Source organism: Helianthus annuus, chromosome 4, assembly GCF_002127325.2.
Source record: "Helianthus annuus cultivar XRQ/B chromosome 4, HanXRQr2.0-SUNRISE, whole genome shotgun sequence".
Classification (NCBI taxonomy): Eukaryota; Viridiplantae; Streptophyta; class Magnoliopsida; order Asterales; family Asteraceae; genus Helianthus; species Helianthus annuus.
In genome coordinates this window covers 9,736,968-9,757,273 of record NC_035436.2, presented here as the reverse complement: position 1 = coordinate 9,757,273, position 20,306 = coordinate 9,736,968, and the positions used below count along the sequence as shown (strand labels likewise).

Genomic DNA, 20,306 nt, shown 5'->3' with positions numbered 1-20,306 from the left:
GGTGTTTTTTAATTTTTTTTTCTTTTTTCTTTTTTTTTTCACCAAACTTGAGGTGTAAAAAACTACACCACACGGAGCGCCGTTCGCCGTGATTTTTTTACAGCCGTGTTTATAATGCACACATCTACTTGTAAAAAAAATCGCGGCGAACGGCGCTCCGTGGGGTGTAGTTCTCGCGGTTCTTACAACTCGAGGTGGTTTTCATTCTAGCGGCTCCCTATATATATATATATATATATATATATATATAGGGGAAGGTTCTATGCAGAACACTAAATATTGCAAGAACACGCAGAACAAAATGAATCACTCATTTTTTCAATCATAAAAGCCAAAAAAGTAAATGAAAATGTTATAAATGTAAGATTTATCGTTTCTCACACTAGAATTTAAAATAAATATGAAAAATCTTCAGTTTTTAAATAACTACACACATGTAGGTTATGTGTAGGCTAAATTACCTACATGAATGTAGACTATGTGTAAGGAAAAATATATGATTTTTTTATGTATATATAACACACATATAAATGTAAGAAACATAAAATTCAAGAAATATGAACCTTAAATCCCAAAATTTAGTGATTTATAGTTGTTCTTTTTGTTCTCGCAATAATTAATATTCTGTAATGATCCTTATCATATATATATATATATATATATATATATATATTCTCAATTTACAAGAATGGACCATTTTATAAATGTGTCCAAGTTGACCATTGACCTACCAAGCATTATGTCATATCCACAAAGTAAAGGTTGTGTGACTCGAAATGCATTTGTCTTGATAGCAAAATTGTGATTTATATTTTTTGAAGTATTATGAGTCCTTTCTTTTATGAAGTATCATTAATATTTTATTCTTTAAGATATGACTTTTGTTAGAGTATTATGCTTTGATATTATAGAGTTAATTGTCATTTTCGTCTATATAGTTTGTTCAATTATAGCAGTTCAAATAAATTTCAAATTTGTAGCATTGACGTTCAAGAAAGCATGTGTTAACTGTCATTTTTGTCTCTGTGATTTGTCCAATTATTCGATTAAACCTTAGTTTTTTGGATGGAAGTGTCATTTTTAAGAATGTAAGAGACGAAAATGGTGCAAATTTGAAATTTAGCCTGAATTGTCATAACTGAGCAAACCATAAAGATGAAAATGGCAGTTAACTCGATATTATAATATTCATAGTCACTTCGAAACACATATTAACCCAAGTTCCTAATATTTATCTTTATCGCAAAAAGAGTTCGTGTGTTGTCCTATTCAATAAAACGTAAATCATAATTCTTTTAACCATGAGACTAGTAGTATCGAAAACTCACTCACATGACTTTCGATACATGTAAAATGCGGATGCACTTGTCAGGTGGATTCAAACCTGCCTTATAGTGTGTTAACATAAAACCAGTGAAGCTGGATTCAACCCTAAGACTTTAGATAGCGTTGCTCAATTGCTTTACCACTTTGCCACCTCTGAACAATTCAAAGTATTGGTACATCAAAAAGTTTTGTTGTAAGGTTAGGCCTTGTGGTGTACTCTAACACCTGAGGTGTTAAAGGCGATATGACATGTTAATTATATGGCACACCACTCGTTTCTTTTGTTAAGAGATTTTGTTAAGAGACGTTAAAGGGTTTACTTCCCTTTAAAAAAAACCACTAAAAAATAAGATTATGTGGATTTTATGGGAGTAAATTAACCATTTCCCTAGGATAAGATTAAGTAAAATAGGGAGAAGTGGGTAATGTGACATCTATATGGATATGGAGTTGAGAAAGCTTAAAGTGTACCATAAGGCCTTATACTATTTTCCTTTTAAAGCGAATATTTAAGTAACTGGGTAGGATCAAATTTCATCATCTCTTTAATCATAAAGTCAAGAACGTTTTGTGAGGTTATTCTTAGTATTATATTACAAAAATCTTAGTTAAACTGATTCAGTTGACTAGTCTACTGTGAAGTCCATGTATTTCCTATCCTATAACACTATATTCTTTTTAGGCGAAAAATAATTATCATTTATTATTAGTTATCATAATTAAATTGTTTATCGGCGAATTTTGTTATAATGTAGCCAAGCCAACTTGTATTCAATATGTCCACTCTGCCGGTAATTTCGAAAATTCAGATTCAGAGGGTTTCGGGTAATTTGTAAAATTGGATGCAATCTTATCTGTACAAGAGGGACACATATGAGAGTAGCTGGAAAAGGATTAAGCAAGCATCCATTCAAATTGACTACTGACTTGTTGACTTGCTCCAATGCAATCTTATCTCCACAAAATAGACAACATGTGACTAACATTGTATCGAGGCGCATTTTGTATTCGGAATAGACTTTTCTTTTTATTTCATGGAGAATTTGTGAAATAATAAGATAAAACAAACTAAGATTTACATTGTAGTTGGATTTTTTTTATATTGTTTTCAAAATAACTTTAGATAAGAATGATCCAAATAGGTGATATTACCTTATTAGTGTCACATCCAGTTATTATATGGAACTTCAGCTTTCTTTACTTCAATCATTGAATGCCGCATGAACATCAATCTTTAGATGACTTTCCATGACCGCATATAGCATGTTGAGCTGATTATCTTTCATTACTTTATCAGCCTTCATGGCTTCCATCTTCAGCTTCATTGCTTTCATTTCATTCACTGGTGCTTCAGAAAGTTCACTAATCAACTGGTTCATTGTCTGATTGATGTCGTTCATCTTTGCTAGCTTTTTATTCATCTCAGAAATTTCTTCTTGCATGACATTAAAGAGCTTTGTGTTGTCTTCAACATCATCTTCCATGTTATTTATCTTTTCTTCTTGATCTATCAAGACCATTCTCATTTGATCACTTGTTTTCATCAGTTCTTCAATCTGCATCTTTAAAGCATCACGCTCTGCTTCAGCTTTAGCTTTTTCCTTTTCTAGTTCAACAATTTTCTTTGATAATTCTTTCACAGCTTCATTGTTGAACATATCATAGTCTTCTTCTGGAATATCTTCTCTGAATACTCCAGTTGCAGGAGGAAGATCTCCAAATATATTTTCAAAGGCTGTATTCTTTTGTTGAGAGGATTCGGGTTGATCTAGTGGTGGTGGTGGAGGAGGTGTAGCAACTTTATACCCCGTGATTTCAACATAATCATCACCAACTGTTTTCTTTTGAATTTTAACCTCAGGTACTTCAACATTCCGCACCTCTGGTTCCTTTAGAATCTCAACACTTTGAATCTTTTATGTTTCAGCAACCTTTGACGTTTCAACATGCTTTTCTTTCTTTCCATCTTTGTCTTTAGACAATTCAGCACCAGTTTTCTTTGCCCGTACTCTTCTAGGAATCACACCTGTTTGAACTGACTTTCGCTTTGCTCTTTGCTTCTTTGGCTCATCAGGTGGCACATAAGTAGAATCTTCTTCATCAGATCCTTTTGGCTTCTTTGTAGGCTTCTTCTTTAACTGTGCCTTGCCTCTTCCAAGTGCTGTTGGGTCCAATTCTGATTCTGACTCAGTAGCCTCAGAATCATCTTCACTTGAATCATCTTGAACCTCACCTTCAGGCTTTGCAGCTTTGACAACTTCAGCTTGAACATTTGAACTTTGATCTTTCTGAGTAGCACGTGCAGCTTCATTGAGCTGTATGAATTGTTCCAATGTTACCTTTGCCAGATCAATACTTTCTTGTGGAATGTTTGAAGGATCTATCACTGTTTCATCCACCAATCTTTGTTGTGGCTCTACAGAAGGCCCTGCAAAACAAGCATTGACAAAATTAGAAACATATAACAAATTGAATTTCTAACTGCCTTATGACTCCCCCTTTCACTATACCCTTTACTACAATCTGCGGAACTGGTTCCTTTGGAATAGGAACTGCAGGGGACGTCTTTGGCATTCTCTTTATCTTTACATCTCTTACAAACCACCATCTGTTTTTCTTCTCAACCATCTCACTCATCCTTTCGTCTTCATTATCAGAATCACTTTTCTCATGTCTCCATCTATCATTTTCTGGAGCTACATAAGCTGGCCGGCTGATTTTACATATCATCCCCTTATCTCTTTCATCAGTTCCTTTGGTCAGTCTAGTAATGGTTTCAGATGTCATGTTTCTCAGACCCAAAATATCACCATTTTCCTTCGGAATATCCTTGAACTGATCGTCAATCATGATCATGATGAATCGTGGATACATAATATATCTATTACTTCCAGCTCGTATGTTCTCCAACATGTACTCAAATATCACTTGTGAAACATTGTACGGTATATTCAGTATTAGATATGTGATTGTGTTCATGATGTAATCGGATGCTTCGTCGTATGCTCCCTCCTGTGAGATAGAGCATGTATCACACTGTGAACCATGAACCTGTAAGCACTAGAGAACATTGTTTTTATCATCTTTCCATTGGTATGCCCCATGAATCCTATTCTGCACCATAATCCTTTAGCTAGACGTTCAGGAATGATAATCGGATCTTTTTCAGAATCTCCTAAGTCTAAAACTCGTCTAAGATCCTCAACACCAAACTTCATTTCCAAGTCAATATCGTTTCCATTCTCATCCTTCTTTGTTACGACTGAGTATATCATTTTTTTGTCTGACTTTTCATATCTTGCTGAGTTCCAGAACTTTCTCACATGAGATTCATACACGATGGTCTTGTCAGTTAAAGCTTTACCAATCCTGCTTTCTCTCAAGATCTTGGCTATTTTCGCAACTACAGTTTTGTCTTTAAACGTTGCGTCTAACAAACAATAAATGTTATGACCCTTGTCCCAGTCTGAACCTTTTCCCTGCAAAAATATTCATTTTAAATCATTATGCACAAGGTTCAAGACATAAAGGTGAATGATAAAATTTTTTGAAAACTTCAAAATTTTCTAACACTTGAACTCTCTATGTGACAGTACTGATGGATCGGACTGTTGTCTGATCAGATTGCTGTTCGATCGGATTGCCATTCTTGTGCAATAAAGAAGTCAACATAGTTAACTGTACATGAATCGGATGATCGCTCGATCAGAGTGCTGTCCGATCGGGTTGCCACTTCACTTTTGGCAAACTTGAAACAGTTGAAGTGTTTTGTCGTTTAGTGACTGTCCGATCAGATTGCAGATGTTGTCCGATCGGTTTTCCACTTGTCATGAGTGCACAATTTTCAAGAAATAGAGATGTGGAATAGAATGGTTGTCCGCTCGGACCGTTGTCCGATCGGATTGTCACTCTTTCCATGACATGTAATGATTAGTGACAAAGTGTTTTGAAACGAACAGCTGCCCGATCGGATTGTCGTCCGATCGGGTTGCCAGTTTCAATGTTGGCACACAAAACAAGATAAACATTGAATATGAAATGTTATGAGTTTTGGAGCCACCCGATCGGAGTGCTGTCCGATCGGATTGCCACACTTATTCAAAACACTGTGACAGTTAAAGGCACCCAATTCAAGGCAAAAATCATTTTAACACTTTAGGCATATGTTCCTAGACATGCATACTTTAGGCATGTATAGAATCTGGTGGTCGCCCGATCGAACTGCTGTCCGATCGGGTTGCACCTCTTCAAGCACAGTTCAAGAACAACTATGAACACCAAAAATTATTCTAAGTGTAATCATCAAATTGAACATAGATCTACGTAGAGAATATTATCGCGATCAAAACCCTATGTTCATTGTGTTCTAATTCAACTTAAACATTGACCAATTTCACTAAAACCTAGCCGACTACCGTATCGTTCAAGCATCAAATCTGCTAGATTTAAACATGTTATGACACAAATTGGACCAGTAATCTTGTAGATCTAGTCATTGCGAACAAGACCTCATGCTTGGATTTCATTAAAACAGCCTAAATCTTCCTAGATCTAACAATGAAGATCCGACAGATGACGTCATGAAGAACAAACATACAAAACATCAATTTCTAACATATGTGAGCAAGAAAAGCTTACCTTTGCCATTGTAAAAGTTATGCTAACCAACAATCCAACGTTCTTGTGCAAAGAGAAAGTGAAGAAATCAGATCAAATGTGACAAAGTGTGAGAGAGAATAGGGTGGTCGGTCGAACGATTGAAAAGTTTAACTTGAACCCTTGACTCCCTATTTATAGTGTTATTGAATCAGAGTGCTGTCCAATCGAACAGCTGTTCGATCGGGTTGCTGCCCGAGCCAAGTTCACTTTTGACTTTTTGACCGTTTGACTTTAATTTTATCAGATTTTAGAAATCCACTTAAGTATCTAGGTCCAAGTTAATGACACTAGGCACTTTATTTGCCGACCAAGTCCAACTTAATAACCTTGGTTGACCCGGAACAAAGCACACTAACATTTTGTTCAATCCTTTTCAAACATTTTTGTTTTGAAAATTACAAGTTTCAACTTAATGAACTTGCATTGACTTTGCATTTTCTCAGGTTTAATCATGATAAGCTCCCAACCCATCTGTCCAGGTCAGAAACTTCCTGCATCTGCCTCAAACTGCGAGTCTGAAGATCAGCTTTCCACTTTGGTTTGTCGATAAAACAAAGTAGAAATGTAAAATCTTTTTGGATTTTAAGAAAGTTTCTATACTAGAAAGCTATCAAACCTTTTTGGGTTTTGAATGATAAACTTTAATGAAATGCAATAAACATAAACTATTTACAAACATGTTTTTGGTGAGCGTGTTAGGGGATCATATCAGTTGCCGACAAGCTACTAGTACCGTTAAGTTGTATTTCATACGAAGCATTAAACAAATCACAGTGATTGCCGATATATTGATCTACTTTAAATTTTCACACAAATTTCAATCTATTCAGGATATGAATTAGTGAATTAAAAACTTAACTTATACGCGTGTACCCCCTCAGAATATACTCCCGTATCCAGACTTTCTATATTCAGTCTTACAGGTGAACGTACAATAATGATATCTGTAAACGAGTAATGCGAGGCCATGAGAGCTCAGGTTGGAACTTCCGTTCAGACAGATAGATGATGGCTCAACTCTCGGTGTGTCCCGTTTGGGGATCTTTTCTTCAACAGCACATGATTAACATTTTTCAATGTTTCATCATTTTTATGTTGAGGGTGAGCTTTAAGAATAAAGCAGTGCAGAGTATTATACGAGGACTAGGCTATTGCTTCCGCAAAATCAGAATTCCTGGTATAATACCCCATATATCATTACGCACATAGACCTAGTATGTGTCACGGCCCCCGTCCCGGTTTGACCCGTTTCCGGAGCCGTGGGACAGAAACCCCGTGATATTTGTTTAATTTGAGTTTAGCAGCGGAAATTTTAACATCAGGATCGTTGTAAAGCTAAAACTGGAACCACTAATAGCACCTAACCTGGAACCACTAATAGCACCCCAACCATTTCCACTATTCTCCGTTCAACCAATGGAAATAGAAAACAATCCTGAAAATCAAGTCCCAATCCCTTAGACCCAGACTACGACCCGTGGTTTGATGAACTTAGGGAGTACCAGCTACGTTACCCAATACCAGAAGACGAACCCATGCTGAATCTTGCAGCCTACCCAAGTTTGGACCCTCTAGATCCCTACTATGATAACGATGAATACATTAGAGAAATTCAAGAGAAACCTTACCCGTACCAGGAACCCATGCCCTAGTTCCCAAACCCAGTCCCAGCACCTGCACCCCCAATGAGTGCAAAAAATATGCAAGAGCTCCGAACTTTCGGAGAAGAGATTTTAGAAAGTAGCGAAAGAATGAGGCAGGTCGGAGAGTGACGCGTCTGGAAGTACGACGAGCGCAATATGGAGTGCTGGAACCCATATCAGTGAAGATGATGGTGGAGGTAGTAATAATAATATAATATAATATAATAATATATAATATGTGTGTATGTTTGAAAAAAACCTAAATCATAGCTACGGATGCCTACTAGTAGTGTAACTTTTATTTTAGTTGTATTGTAATTTTAATTTCCAGTATCGGTTTGTATTAGATGCATAATATATATAAGAAAAGAGTAAGTCGCAATGTTTGATGTTTTTTATCAACATGCGTGTCGTGTGATTGACTGTATTAAATATTATCTTGTGATATTAATATGTGATAAATGTCTAAAATACAGATGGACAACGAAGTGAACAAGGAAAACCAGAATGACAATAACCCGAATAACGATAACCCGAATAATGATAATCCGAACAAAAATAACAATGGAAATCAAGTGGATAACAGTGTCATTCAACACATAGTGGCTCAAGGAATAATTGACGCAATGCCATTTATTATCAAAACAGTTAGGGAAGCGGGTAATAAAAGTAACCATAGCAGTAAACGACCAACTAAACTTGAACACAGCGTAAACAATGGACCCATACTTCAAGCTCCCCTTCCCAAAAAAAAGAACCATATCTTATGGTTGTTCTTATAAAGAATTCTAGTCATGTAAACCAATGGAATTCCCGGGCAATGAAGGGGCCATTGCAGCCTTACGCTGGATAGAAAAGACTGAGGCAGTCTTAAAAATAAGCAAGTGTGCAGAAGAGGATAAAACAATGTTTGCTTCCAACCTGTTTAAGAATTCAGCTTAAGAATGGTGGAACACTATCCTTCAGTCTAGGGGAAGTGACAAGGTTTATACTATGGAATGGGAGGAATTTAAGAATATGGTGGAAAGGAAATTCTGCCCTCCCAATGAAAAAGAACAGATAGCAAATAAGTTCTTGAACCTTAGAATGACTGGAGTGGATAGTAAGGGATACACTACATTATTCTTTGAATATCCTAGAATAGTGCCAACCCTTGCATCACCTGAACCAGTATTAATCTCTCGTTACATCTGGGGATTAATTAGTGAAATAAGGCATGTAGTCAAGGCAGCTAGACCTCAAACTATAGAAGAAGCCGTAGAACTAGCAAATACCTTGACAGATGAGTTAGTGCGTACACGAGAAGAAGACCAGAGAAGGAACTTAGCTCAGAGGCTTACCCATGAATTTCGCTACGGTAACTCCAACCGTTGAAGAAATGTAGGTTCTACCTCTGCACCCTACTGCAAGGCCTGCAAGAAAAAGCATTCAGGAAAATGCATCACTTACTGCAATTTTTGCAAGATACCAGGACACAATGAAGAAGATTGCAGGAAGAAGCCTAATAATGGAATGCGCTTCAACTATGGAGAAAAATGACACATCAAGCCAAACTGTCTGAAACTAGTTCCAGCCATGGGCAACAAGAATACTAAAAATGCTAGAGCATTTGTTCTGACTGCAGATGAAGCGAAGATGATTCCGGATGTGATAGCCGGTACGTTTTTAGTTAATAATGTTTTTGCTAAAGTATTATTTGACTCTGGTGCAAACCAAAGTTTTATTAATACTTTATTTTGCAAACTTCTCAATCAACCATTAACTAAACTCCCACAAGAATGTCTAGTAGAGTCAACAAATGGAGAAACCATTAAAATTTCTGAAATCTTGTAGGGAGCAAAAATAGAATTTTTAAAACAAAAGTATATTGCAAACCTTTACCCATTGAATCTAGTAGGATTTGATGTTGTATTAGGAATGGATTGGTTAATAGCCAATAAAGCCAGTATTTTATGTGATCAAAAGTCAATTCAGGTAAATTCACCAAAAGGTAAAAAGAGTTACGGTGCCACAAAATCCTGAGATGTATTATGGAAATTGTGGAAGTACTAGCATTGTTGCAAGACCTGCTCAACATGCTCAGCTACAAAGGGCTATTATCTCAAGCACCAATATGTATGGAACACCACAACCAGTTGACTTAGAGCAAAGCTATCAGTCTACTGGAGTACCATCATTTCTTGATCCAAACTACAAAGGTCAACAACAAGCTTGTTATGGAAACACTTCACTGATCAGTCAACTAATCCAAACATAGTTCGGCTAGACACTTCAAGTTTCTCAAAAAGTAAGTGTTGAGGTGGCAAAGGAACATATGGAGCTGTTAAACACTTTGGCAAGCGCGTACTGTGGGTTAGTAGCAGGGCAAATTGTTGGTGCACTTGTGTCTGTACTTTGTCTGCAATCGGTCATGATGTAAATGATGTCCTTGTCAGTCCTGTAAGTTGACCAAGTCAACCGTCCTCCTGGTTTGACTCAGTCAACAGTTAGAATATGTTTGATGACTTGTCTGTCTCGAAGGATAAGAGATCGAAGGATGATGTGGATCCTTCGATCTCCACGAAAGATGTGCTTCTCGAAAGATAGTCTTTCGAGGTCCTTGTGATCCTTCGAAAGCATTGTATTCGATAGATGATCCTTCGGACCATCTATCGGATCCTTCGGACCAGACATCATGGGCTGGGTATATAAATACCCATGCAGTGTATGTGTTAGAGTTAGACTTAGACAAAAGCATACCCGAGAGATAGAGAGAGTTCTTGAGAGCATTCTGTCCGAAACACACACACACACACACTTTGAGAGTTTGCAAGTTAGATTTGTAAACATTGTGCTTGTAACCGGAACCTTCATACGCATTAATACAGTGGTGTTAATCGGTGAACCCTTGTGTGTTTGTGTTTGTACTTGCTTCATCCCGGTTTGCTTGCTAGCTTGGATTCCGCACTCGCTAGTGAGTTAGTATAACAAGGTTTAGGTTCGTCATCCTCCGTAGAGGGACCTACACAAATTGGAAACATCAATTTGATTCATGAAGATTATCAGCAAATAAATAAGGATGAAATAGATTTGATGGATATCAAGTGGGCATTTGCTAGTACAGTGAGGCGAGCAAAAGACTTCATGGTAAGAACTGATAGAACAAGCTTGGAAAGTAACAAGGACACCAATTACGGGTTCAATAAGCAAGCAGTCAAGTGTTTCAACTGTGGTGAATGAGGTCATTTCAAACGGGAATGCACGAAGCCAGCTCAGCATGAGAACCAGAATCCTTTCAGAAATCAGGGCAATCAACCAAATCAGATTCAAACCAGGAATAATGAGCATGCCTTGATGCCTGTAAATAATTCTCATCAAGCAGGATCATCAAACAACAACCGAGCTCTTGTGGTGCAAGTTGATGAAGGTTGTGACTTGTTGATTCAACTAGGTAGCAGTGATCAGGGTGGAACAACTTGTTTTGCTGAGGTTGTCAAGGATCTAAAGCACGTATGTGGTGGAGAATCTTCAGAAGATGAAGACAGTTCTGGTGATAGTGGAAGTTCGAATGAAGAAAGTCCAAGTTCGGGTGAAGATGGTATGGATGAAGTGTCAGGTGAGATCATTGATGCAGATATTGAGAAGTTTTTGGGTGAAGCTAAAGCAGTAAATGGCAGAAGATCAATTTTGGTGGATCAAGCTGCTTATTTTTCTTCTTCTCATCTTTCAGCCTTCATGGCTAATGTTGGCGGTTCATCAAGTCAGGGTGTTCCAAGAGGAACTGTCAGTAGTCTTTGGATTGTTGAGAGTGGGGTATCCAGGCACATGATAGGCGACATGAGACTTCTCTACGACGTCAAATCTATTAGAGGAGGTTAATATATTATTATGTGGGACGTGTTTCATTATGGGTAAAAGGGTCTTTTGCCCCTCATATTCAAAACGCCATCAAATGATAAAATGCCATACAAAAAATAAAACGCCATTAAAAACAAAACGCAAAAAAAAATAAATAAAACGCGTTGAATATTACACGAAGATGAAACAACACAAAATAACTGAATTTCAGTTAATAACATTTATTAGAAGAAATTTCCTCCAAAATTACGCGCCAAAAACATCATTATCTAAACAAACTTAAAAACATAGCCTCCATAATCACTTCAATCTATCCATTTTCTGCAAAAAAACATCTTTGACGAAAAACGCCAACATAAACAAAACGCCAAAAATGGCAACAATCGTTTCGTGGAGATACACTCTGGGAATCAGGCGATACGTCCTCCATTTTGACAACAGAAGGAGGGTGTATGTTAAGATGGTCAAGGCAATTCTGAAAATGGAAGAAGAGATGCAAAGGCAAATCTTATCCATTGGCATCGCTCTAGACAACGAATGCCATGAAACACATATACTTATGAAAGCATTAACCAGGAAATTTGGACCAATCAAAGGAAATGTGAAGCCAGACCCTGTCATGACATCATGGGGTTTTGATGATGAAACAGACATGGTGACAGTTACATACGACAGCGGAGAGGAGGAAGTCTACTGGATAGAGAACATCATGACAAAGCAGCGACTGGGTTTCATGGAAAAGTTGCATAACACCACTTGTACCAACACAGAAATAGACTCAAAATTAGAGTTAATGTAAGACATGTTTAGGTGGAGGCTTCAGAATCTTCAGGAACAAGAAGCTGATGAAGGTGAATATGATAACATGGATGAAGATCAAGATGAAGACTCCGAAGAGGAAGAAGATGACACAAGTGATGGATACTATTCAGATAAAGTACCTTCTAACGAAGGATTTTAATTTTTTTTCCTCTTTATTCTTCTTCTTTGTAATCTTCTTTTTTTAAGATAATAATTAAATGATATATTTCTATCTTTATTAGCAAAATGCCAAAATAATACTAAAAATAGTCAACCCAGCAAAACGCCAAAAATAACAAAAAATATTTTCCTGCTTAATATTTTATTAACTCCGTTATTGTATTTTGACATGTTGGTCTGCATAAGGCCATTTAAAAAAACGCCAAACTTAGAAAATGGGACGTCTATAACATATAAAACTGATAAAAGCTGATCATCACATTAAATACAAAAAACAGTAACTGAAGAGACAGTTACTTTATTATTATTATCATTTATTACAATAAAAAGTTCCGCCTAAAACTACACGCCAAAAAACTCCTATAAGAGAAGGGTCTATGCTCAATGAAATCAATCACACCTAGAAAAAACACAAAAAACGCCATATCCTCTAGAAACCACTCCTTTTAAAACGCCATAGATGTCAAAGTTTTCACTGGAATGGATCCTTTTTTCTGAGGGGGTTAACTCAATAATATTTTGCTGAATGAGATGGACAGATATTCAAGAAAAAGAGACTGATGACAGTTATATGCCCTCAGTTGAGCTTTGTTCTTGATGATTATTTGAATTGAATAAAGGGATCAACACAAGGGTAAAATGTTATTTTGGACTCCATTATTACAAATACCATCAAGCAAGAGTTGATCTTTAATGACAAGACACCAAACAAGAATATCACACCAAAAAACAGGTTGTCACTAAGCACCTTCTTCTAAAAAAAATGGGGTTAATGAAGTAAAGTTGGCATCTAGCTAAAGTATTCAAAAAAGATTCAAAACGCCAAAAATAAATTCAAGAAGGAAGAGGCTGATGACATTGAAGATTCGGAAGAAAGATTAGATTACCATTTTGTATTATTTTTGTTTATAATGTTTTTGATATCAAGTTATATGTTGTTTTGTTATATAATTCTATATAAATAAAATACATTATTATATAAAACGCCAAAACCACAAACACCAAAATGCTAGAGGTATGAAAACACAGCTGCTGGCAAAGCACCTTGTAAAAAGGGTATTAAACACCAAAAAATTCATGAAACGCCAAAAAAAGTTGGTCTTATTGTATTCTTATGCAAATTTTAACGACTCGTAGGGAATTATTATACAAAACGCCCAGAAATTAACCAGAAAACACTGCAACGCCAAAAAATTGTATATGTGACACAAAAACAATTAATTAAACGCCAAAAAGTTTAATAAATACAATTAACGCCAAAAAAAAATTTAGACGCCATAAAATATTATACCGCGTTGGGAAAATAAAAAAAGAATGAAAAGACAAAAAAGCCCCTCCGCCCTTCTCTATGCCGCGGGACACGTGTTGGGCCAGGATGCGTTCTCACCGTTCTCATACTTTTGAGCGTTTTCTCCTGACCCCGTTTTATATATATATATATATATATATATATATATATATATATATATATATATATATATATATATATATATATATATATATATAGGGAGCCGCTAAAATGAAAACCACCTCCAGTTGTAAGAACCGCGAGAACCACTCTCAACCAATCAGATTATGCCAACTAAAAGGGTATTTTGGTATTTTCCCTCAAATGTCAAATCCTTACTCTCTCTCTCTCCATTTAATGCATCTGTCTCCTCATCCTCTCTCTCTCTCTATTTAATTCTTCTCTTTCATTTGTCTCTCATAAAAGAAATCTCCATCTCCAAAAATTCAAAATCCAAACTCATTCTCTTCCTTCAATCTCTCTGCATCCAAATGACCATCCAATCATCAACAACCACCTCTCATCTCCTTCATAAAACTCCGGTCACCGGAGCCGGTTCCGGCCGTAATTCTGGCGCCCCTTTCTTCTCCAACAAGCTCACTCAACCCTCCCTCCTTTCATCACTCTCACGCACACACCCCAGCCCCTGTTTTTCTTCGAGTAGGCGGCCGGCCACCACCAACCGGTGGTAGCGTACGCGACACACAATATAGAAGCAGAGAGAGGTAGTTCGAAGAGAGAGAGAGAGAGAGGGAGACGGCGGAGAACAACGTCGGCCGTTCGTTTTTCTGGCGAAGACCCACTTCTTCATATGTCTTATGATGATACCATTTTGTTAGGTTGGTACGGATGGACAATTGATATTGTTAAAAGCTGTTGTATTATATAATTTGTATTGTAATTGGTGCATTGATAGTTGTACATGTGCATACAACAACTGTAATGGAGGAATATGAATATATTTATGGTCCATAGTTGTGTTTGAAAATGAAAGAGCTGGCTGTTGCTAGCTGTACAAGACATGTTCTCCTTTCATGTGGGACTACTACCATCTTCGAATATCTAAACAACATAATAATCCTTGTGTAACCATGTCCATTCCCTCAAATATACTATATATGTCAACACACATAGGTATCCTTACTTTTATTTGTTCTGTAATTCATTTAGGAAGAACTATTTCTTATGATGTCTTTGATTTAGTCGATTAGTCTTGTGTTTATGTATTTAATTCAAAATATTGATTATCTTTTGCTCATCAGTTTATGAATTTGAAAGGATACTCAATTTTGTTTTTTGCTAATCAATTTAGGAATTTATTCATGAATATTTACTGGTAATTAGGTTTCTAATAATAATGTAATTTGTTTTTAGGAGAAGTCGGTGATGGGCCGTAAAAAAACGGGCGTAAAAAACGAGCCGTAAAAAACGGGGGCGTAAAAATGCGGCGTAAAAAAACTTTTCGCAAAAAAAGTCTTTGTGTAAAAAGATTTTTTATCGCAATACGTAAACTTTTTGACGTAAAACGTAAAAAAACGGCGTGTTAAAACGTAAAAAATTTAACGTAAAAAACGGCGATTTTCTGTTGCGTTCGGTTTTGCGTAAAAACGTTTTTGTAAAAAAAAATTAAACCGTAAACTTGTTAACGTAAACCGTAAATTTTTTATCGTAAAACGTAAAAAAGTGAAGCGTAAAAAGTGTTACGTAAATTTTTTCGTAAGTTTTACGTAAAACGTAAAAAGTTTTACGTAAAACGTAAAAAGTTTTACGTAAAACGTAAAAAGTTTTTTCGTAAGTTTTACGTAAACTTTTTCGTAAGTTTTTCGTAAATTTTTTTCGTAAGTTTTACGTAAACTTTTTCATAAGTTTTTCGTAAAACGTAAAAAGTTTCACGTAAAACGTGAAAATTTTAACGTAAAACGCAAAAAGTTTAAATTTTTAACGTAAACTGTAAAAAGTTTTACGTAAAACGTAAAAAGTTTTACGTAAAACGTAAAAAGTTTAACGTAAAAAAATAAAAAGTTTAAAGTTTTAACGCAAAACGTAAAAAGTGTACAAAAAGGGGCGCGTTAAAAAAAGTGAAAAAAGGGCGCGTTTAAAACGACGTGTAAAAAAACGACGCATTAAAAAACGTGGAGAAACGGCGCGTTTTAAAAAAACGACGCTTGAAAAAACGGCGTGTAAAAACGCGTAAAAAACGACGCGTTAAAAAACTTCGGAAAAACGGCGCATTAAAAAACTTCAAAAAAACGACACATTAAAAAACTTCGGAAAAACGGCGCGTTAAAACGGCATGTAAAAAGCGTCTAAAAAATTTGGCGCGTTAATAAACGTGGGAAAAATGGCGCGTAAAAAACGTGTAAAAAACCGCGCGTTAAAAAAACGCCGACTAAGAAAAACGACGACTTAAAAAACGGCGCGTTAAAACGACGCGTAAAAAAACGGTGCGTTAAAAACGGCGCGTGAAAAACAACGTGTAAAAAACGGCGTTGAAAATGGCGCGTTAAAAAACGGCGTTAAAAACAGCATTAAAACGGCGCGTAAAAAAAACGGCGCGTTAAAAAACGGCGTTAAAAACGGCGCGTCAAAAAAACATAAAAAGTTTAACGTAAAACTTAAATTGTAAAAAGTTTAAAAATCTTTTAAAAAAATCTGAATTTAAAAATGTTTTTAATAAAGAAATTATGTTTAAAAGTAATAAAAAGTAATTAATTAATAGGACAAAAAAGTAATTTAAAATTAATATATATAAAAAGACAAAATAGAGTTATTTTACTTAAATACCCTTTTGTATTATAATATTAAAGACATAATAAGACAAAAAGCTTTTAATATTAATATTAACTACTTTTAATCACATCCATCCATCTAGTTGATCTAAGGGCCATAAAGTGGTTCTCATGGTTTTTACAACTACAGGTGGTTTTCATTTTAGCGATCCCCTATATATATATATATATATATATATATATATATATATATATATATATATATATATATATATATATATATATATATATATATATATATATATATATATATAGGGAGCCGCTAAAATAGGAACCACCTTCAGTTGTAAGAACCGCGAGAACCACTTTCAACCAATCAGATTATGCCAACTAAAAGGGTGTTTTGGTCTTTTACCCCAAATGTCTAATCTCTCACCCTCTCTCTTCATTAATGCCACCAGAAATGTCACTTTCCTCTTCTTAACTGTCTCTCTCCTCTTTCACTTCACAATCACGCTTTTAAATCCTCCTCATCTCTCACTTTAACCTAAAGCAAACATAAGCATCATTCATTCTATCTTCATACACCAGAAAGTCAAAATCTTGAGTTTGGTTTCAAATTTTCAAAGTTGAACAGCTAATTACTTTAAAGGGTTCAAGATTATTTATTTAAGAAATGAAGATCATTCATTCATACTTTCATAGCATGATGGTGATGCAGATGGGTTCTTCTTCAGCCGGTAAACCCTATATCTCACCGGCGACCGGAGCCGGATGTCAGCCGGTACTCTGGCGCCCAGCACCTCCGGCAAACCCCAAAAAACCCACCGACAACCTCCGTCACACACCATCATCCTCCTTCTCCCCGTTCACCGGCGACTTCTCCGTCACACACCATCATCCTTCTTCTCCCCATTAAGACAACCTCACCCTACAACCACCTCCTCCCTCTTTTTTTTTCCGGCGCGGTGGCGGTGAGCTTCCGACGTCAAGCGAAGAGAGAGAGAGACGGGGTGGTGATCAGGTCTGCCGATTCAACAAGGTATTCGATGTTATTTAGAAAGGTTTTGTTGTTATGATGTTATTTATTAGATTTAGTCAGAATGATTTGTTTTTTTTTTTTGAAAATAAAAACCCTTGAAGCATCTAGACTCAGTGACGGCAGTGGGTTTGGTGTTGGTTGAAGGCAATAACTGGTGATAATTGTTTTAATAGAGATCTTGTTTTTTTTTTAATTCAAGTTTTTTTATATTCTTGTTGGTTTTGTTAAGCAGGCTTGAGTCGTCTTAGACTCAGTGACGGTGTTGGTTGTTTATAATGTTGGGGGTTGGTGGCGACGGCGATGGGTTTGATGGTGTGGCGGCAGTGGCGGCAGTGGTGGGTGACGGTTGGTTTGATGGTGCTCGATTGGGGGTTGTTGTTCCGCCGGTGGGGTGGTTTGCTTGATTCTGGGGGTTTGTTTTATTTTTACAGGTGGCCGATTGAAAGTGGTCGATGGTTCTTGGTGGTGCCGATGGTGCCCGGTGGTGCCGATGGTGCCCTGTGGCGCCGATAGTGCCCGAATTGGGGGTTGAGTTGTCTTCTTGATTCTGATGGGTATTTTTGATATGTTTAGGGCTTTGAATTGGGTTCTTTGATTTCTGTTTTTGATTTGTATTCTTGATTGTGTGGGTTTTGATCCGTTGGTTTGGGCGGGGATGATGAGAAAAAAAATCGTAGATTTTGATGACGATGGCGCGACAAGGACGGCGGAGGGTAGGTTTTCGAACCTGCAACCCCACTTTGCAGCCTCTGATTATCGGAAAATCTGAGCCAAAACTTCGTTTTTTTTTTCAAGAATCCACTCCTTCTTTTGATTTTTGTTTGTTGGGTTCGGTTTTGCGTAAAAAATTTTTTGTAAAAAAACGTTTTTGCGTAAAAACGTTTTTGTAAAAAAAAAAAGTTAAACCGTAAACTTTTTAACGTAAAAACGTAAAAAGTTTTACGTAAAACGTAAAAAGTTTTTTGTAAAACGTAAAACGTAAAAAGTTTTACGTAAAAAGTTTTACGTAAAACGTAAAAAGTTTTTCGTAAAACGTAAAAAGTTTTAGGTAAAACGTAAATCGTAAAATTTTTTTAGTAAAACGTAAAAAACCGGCGCGTAAAACGTAAAAAACCGGCGCGTAAAACGTAAAAAAATGTTAATGTAAAAAACCGGCGCGTAAAACGTAAAAGTTTTAGGTAAAATGTAAAACGTAAATTTTTTTTAGTAAAACGTAAAAAGTTTTACGTAAAACGTAAAAAGTTTTACGTAAAACGTAAAAAACCGGCGCGTAAAACGTTAAAAACCGGCGCGTTAAAGGTTAGAGGTTCAGAGTCTAGTGGTGGTGCGGTTGCTGGGGCCTTACCTGGTTCGGTGGTGGCGTACGGCGGCACACAGCATAGAAGCAGAGAGAGAGAGAGGTAGTTAGGAGAGAGAGGGAAACGACGGAGAAAAACGAAACATTTACCGGTCGTTCATTTCTCTGGCGAGCACCCCCTTCTTCGTATGTCTGATGATGATGATGATGTTGCTGACGGCGGTGATAATCCTCTGGCGGTTCCTTTTTTTCCGATAACTCCTCATAACTCTTCTTTTCTTTTGACTTTTTTTAAGATCCGATGATGCTTCGGCCAGTGGGTGGTGGTTTCAGGTGGAACTTGGTGGTGGCCGATGATGTACGGGGTGTTGATGACGGCGGACATGGTGGCAGCGAAGTCTGCCGGCAATTGGTCAGCGACGATGTGCCGACAGCATCGCTAATGGTGATGGGTATTTTTGGCATTCGGATTAGTTTCGGGTGGATCGGGTTTCGTGGCTCAGTCGGATCCGGGTCAATAAACTGGTCCTGGTATAAATGAAATGGTACTTTAGACATTTCATTAGTAGTACTACAATCTTAGTCATTGAACCAAAAACGAAAACTTCTATGCTGCAATAGTTGAAAGTGGCATCATATTATGGGCAAAGGTCACAACATATGTATCCATTTTGAGGGAACTTGCTTTTCTAGATTATCTTTTTTTCTTATCCGTTTTGACGTTTCCTCGACATAACACCGGTAAATACCCATTTTTACCCCTATTTTCTTTTTTATCTTTCTGTTGATGATTATGTGAAGATGATGATGCATGATGATGATGATGAACAGGGGATTGGTTATGTTGGCTCGGATTATGTCAGGATCGGTTCAGATTAGACGATAGCTCGGATCATAGCTCGGTTCGGGTGATGGTTTTTGTTCTCGGTTCAGATTTGGGGAGTGTTTGGGTCGTGGATTGTGCAAGTCAGATTTTGGTTCGGCAGAAATTCGGGTTCTCGCTTCGAGTTCGGGTATCGGATCAAGCTTCGGGTTTGGTCAACGATTCGGTCAACTGTTCAACAACGGTTAAACGCGGTCAACTCAGGACCGGGTAACAACTTAAACATAGCGAGTTGTTATTATTAGGCTAGTTAGATTAGTTTACACGGTTTTTTAGATTTTATTATAGCTATACGCGACCGAGCTCGACCATATTCGATTAAGTATTAGTTTACATATTAATATACTTGACGAAGAGTTTATATATATTGTTATATTTTGAGTAATTGATTTGAATTTTGAAAATAAATCGACACTTTAGTTGTCGGGATCGTCCAAAAATAGAGGAAACTCTGTCCGTTTTTCGTAAAAACCCGAATTCCAAAAAAGTAAAAAGTTTTACGTAAAACGTAAAAAATTTTTACGTAAAACGTTAAAAGGTTTACGCAACAGTAAAAAGTTTTACGTAAAACGTTAATCTGAGCCGAACCCCGTTTTTTTTTTCGAGATACACTTTGTTTTG

The 20,306-nt window shown here is 36.6% G+C and overlaps 1 long non-coding RNA gene across 1 annotated transcript; it reads left to right on the top strand.

Annotated features, from left to right (window-relative positions):
* Nucleotides 1–18,758: 18,758 nt before the first annotated feature.
* Nucleotides 18,759–20,070, top strand: LOC118491709. Its single transcript, XR_004892030.1, has 2 exons — nt 18,759–19,543; nt 19,634–20,070. It is a non-coding gene; the product is annotated as an uncharacterized LOC118491709 (long non-coding RNA).
* The last annotated feature ends 236 nt before the right edge of the window (nt 20,071–20,306 follow it).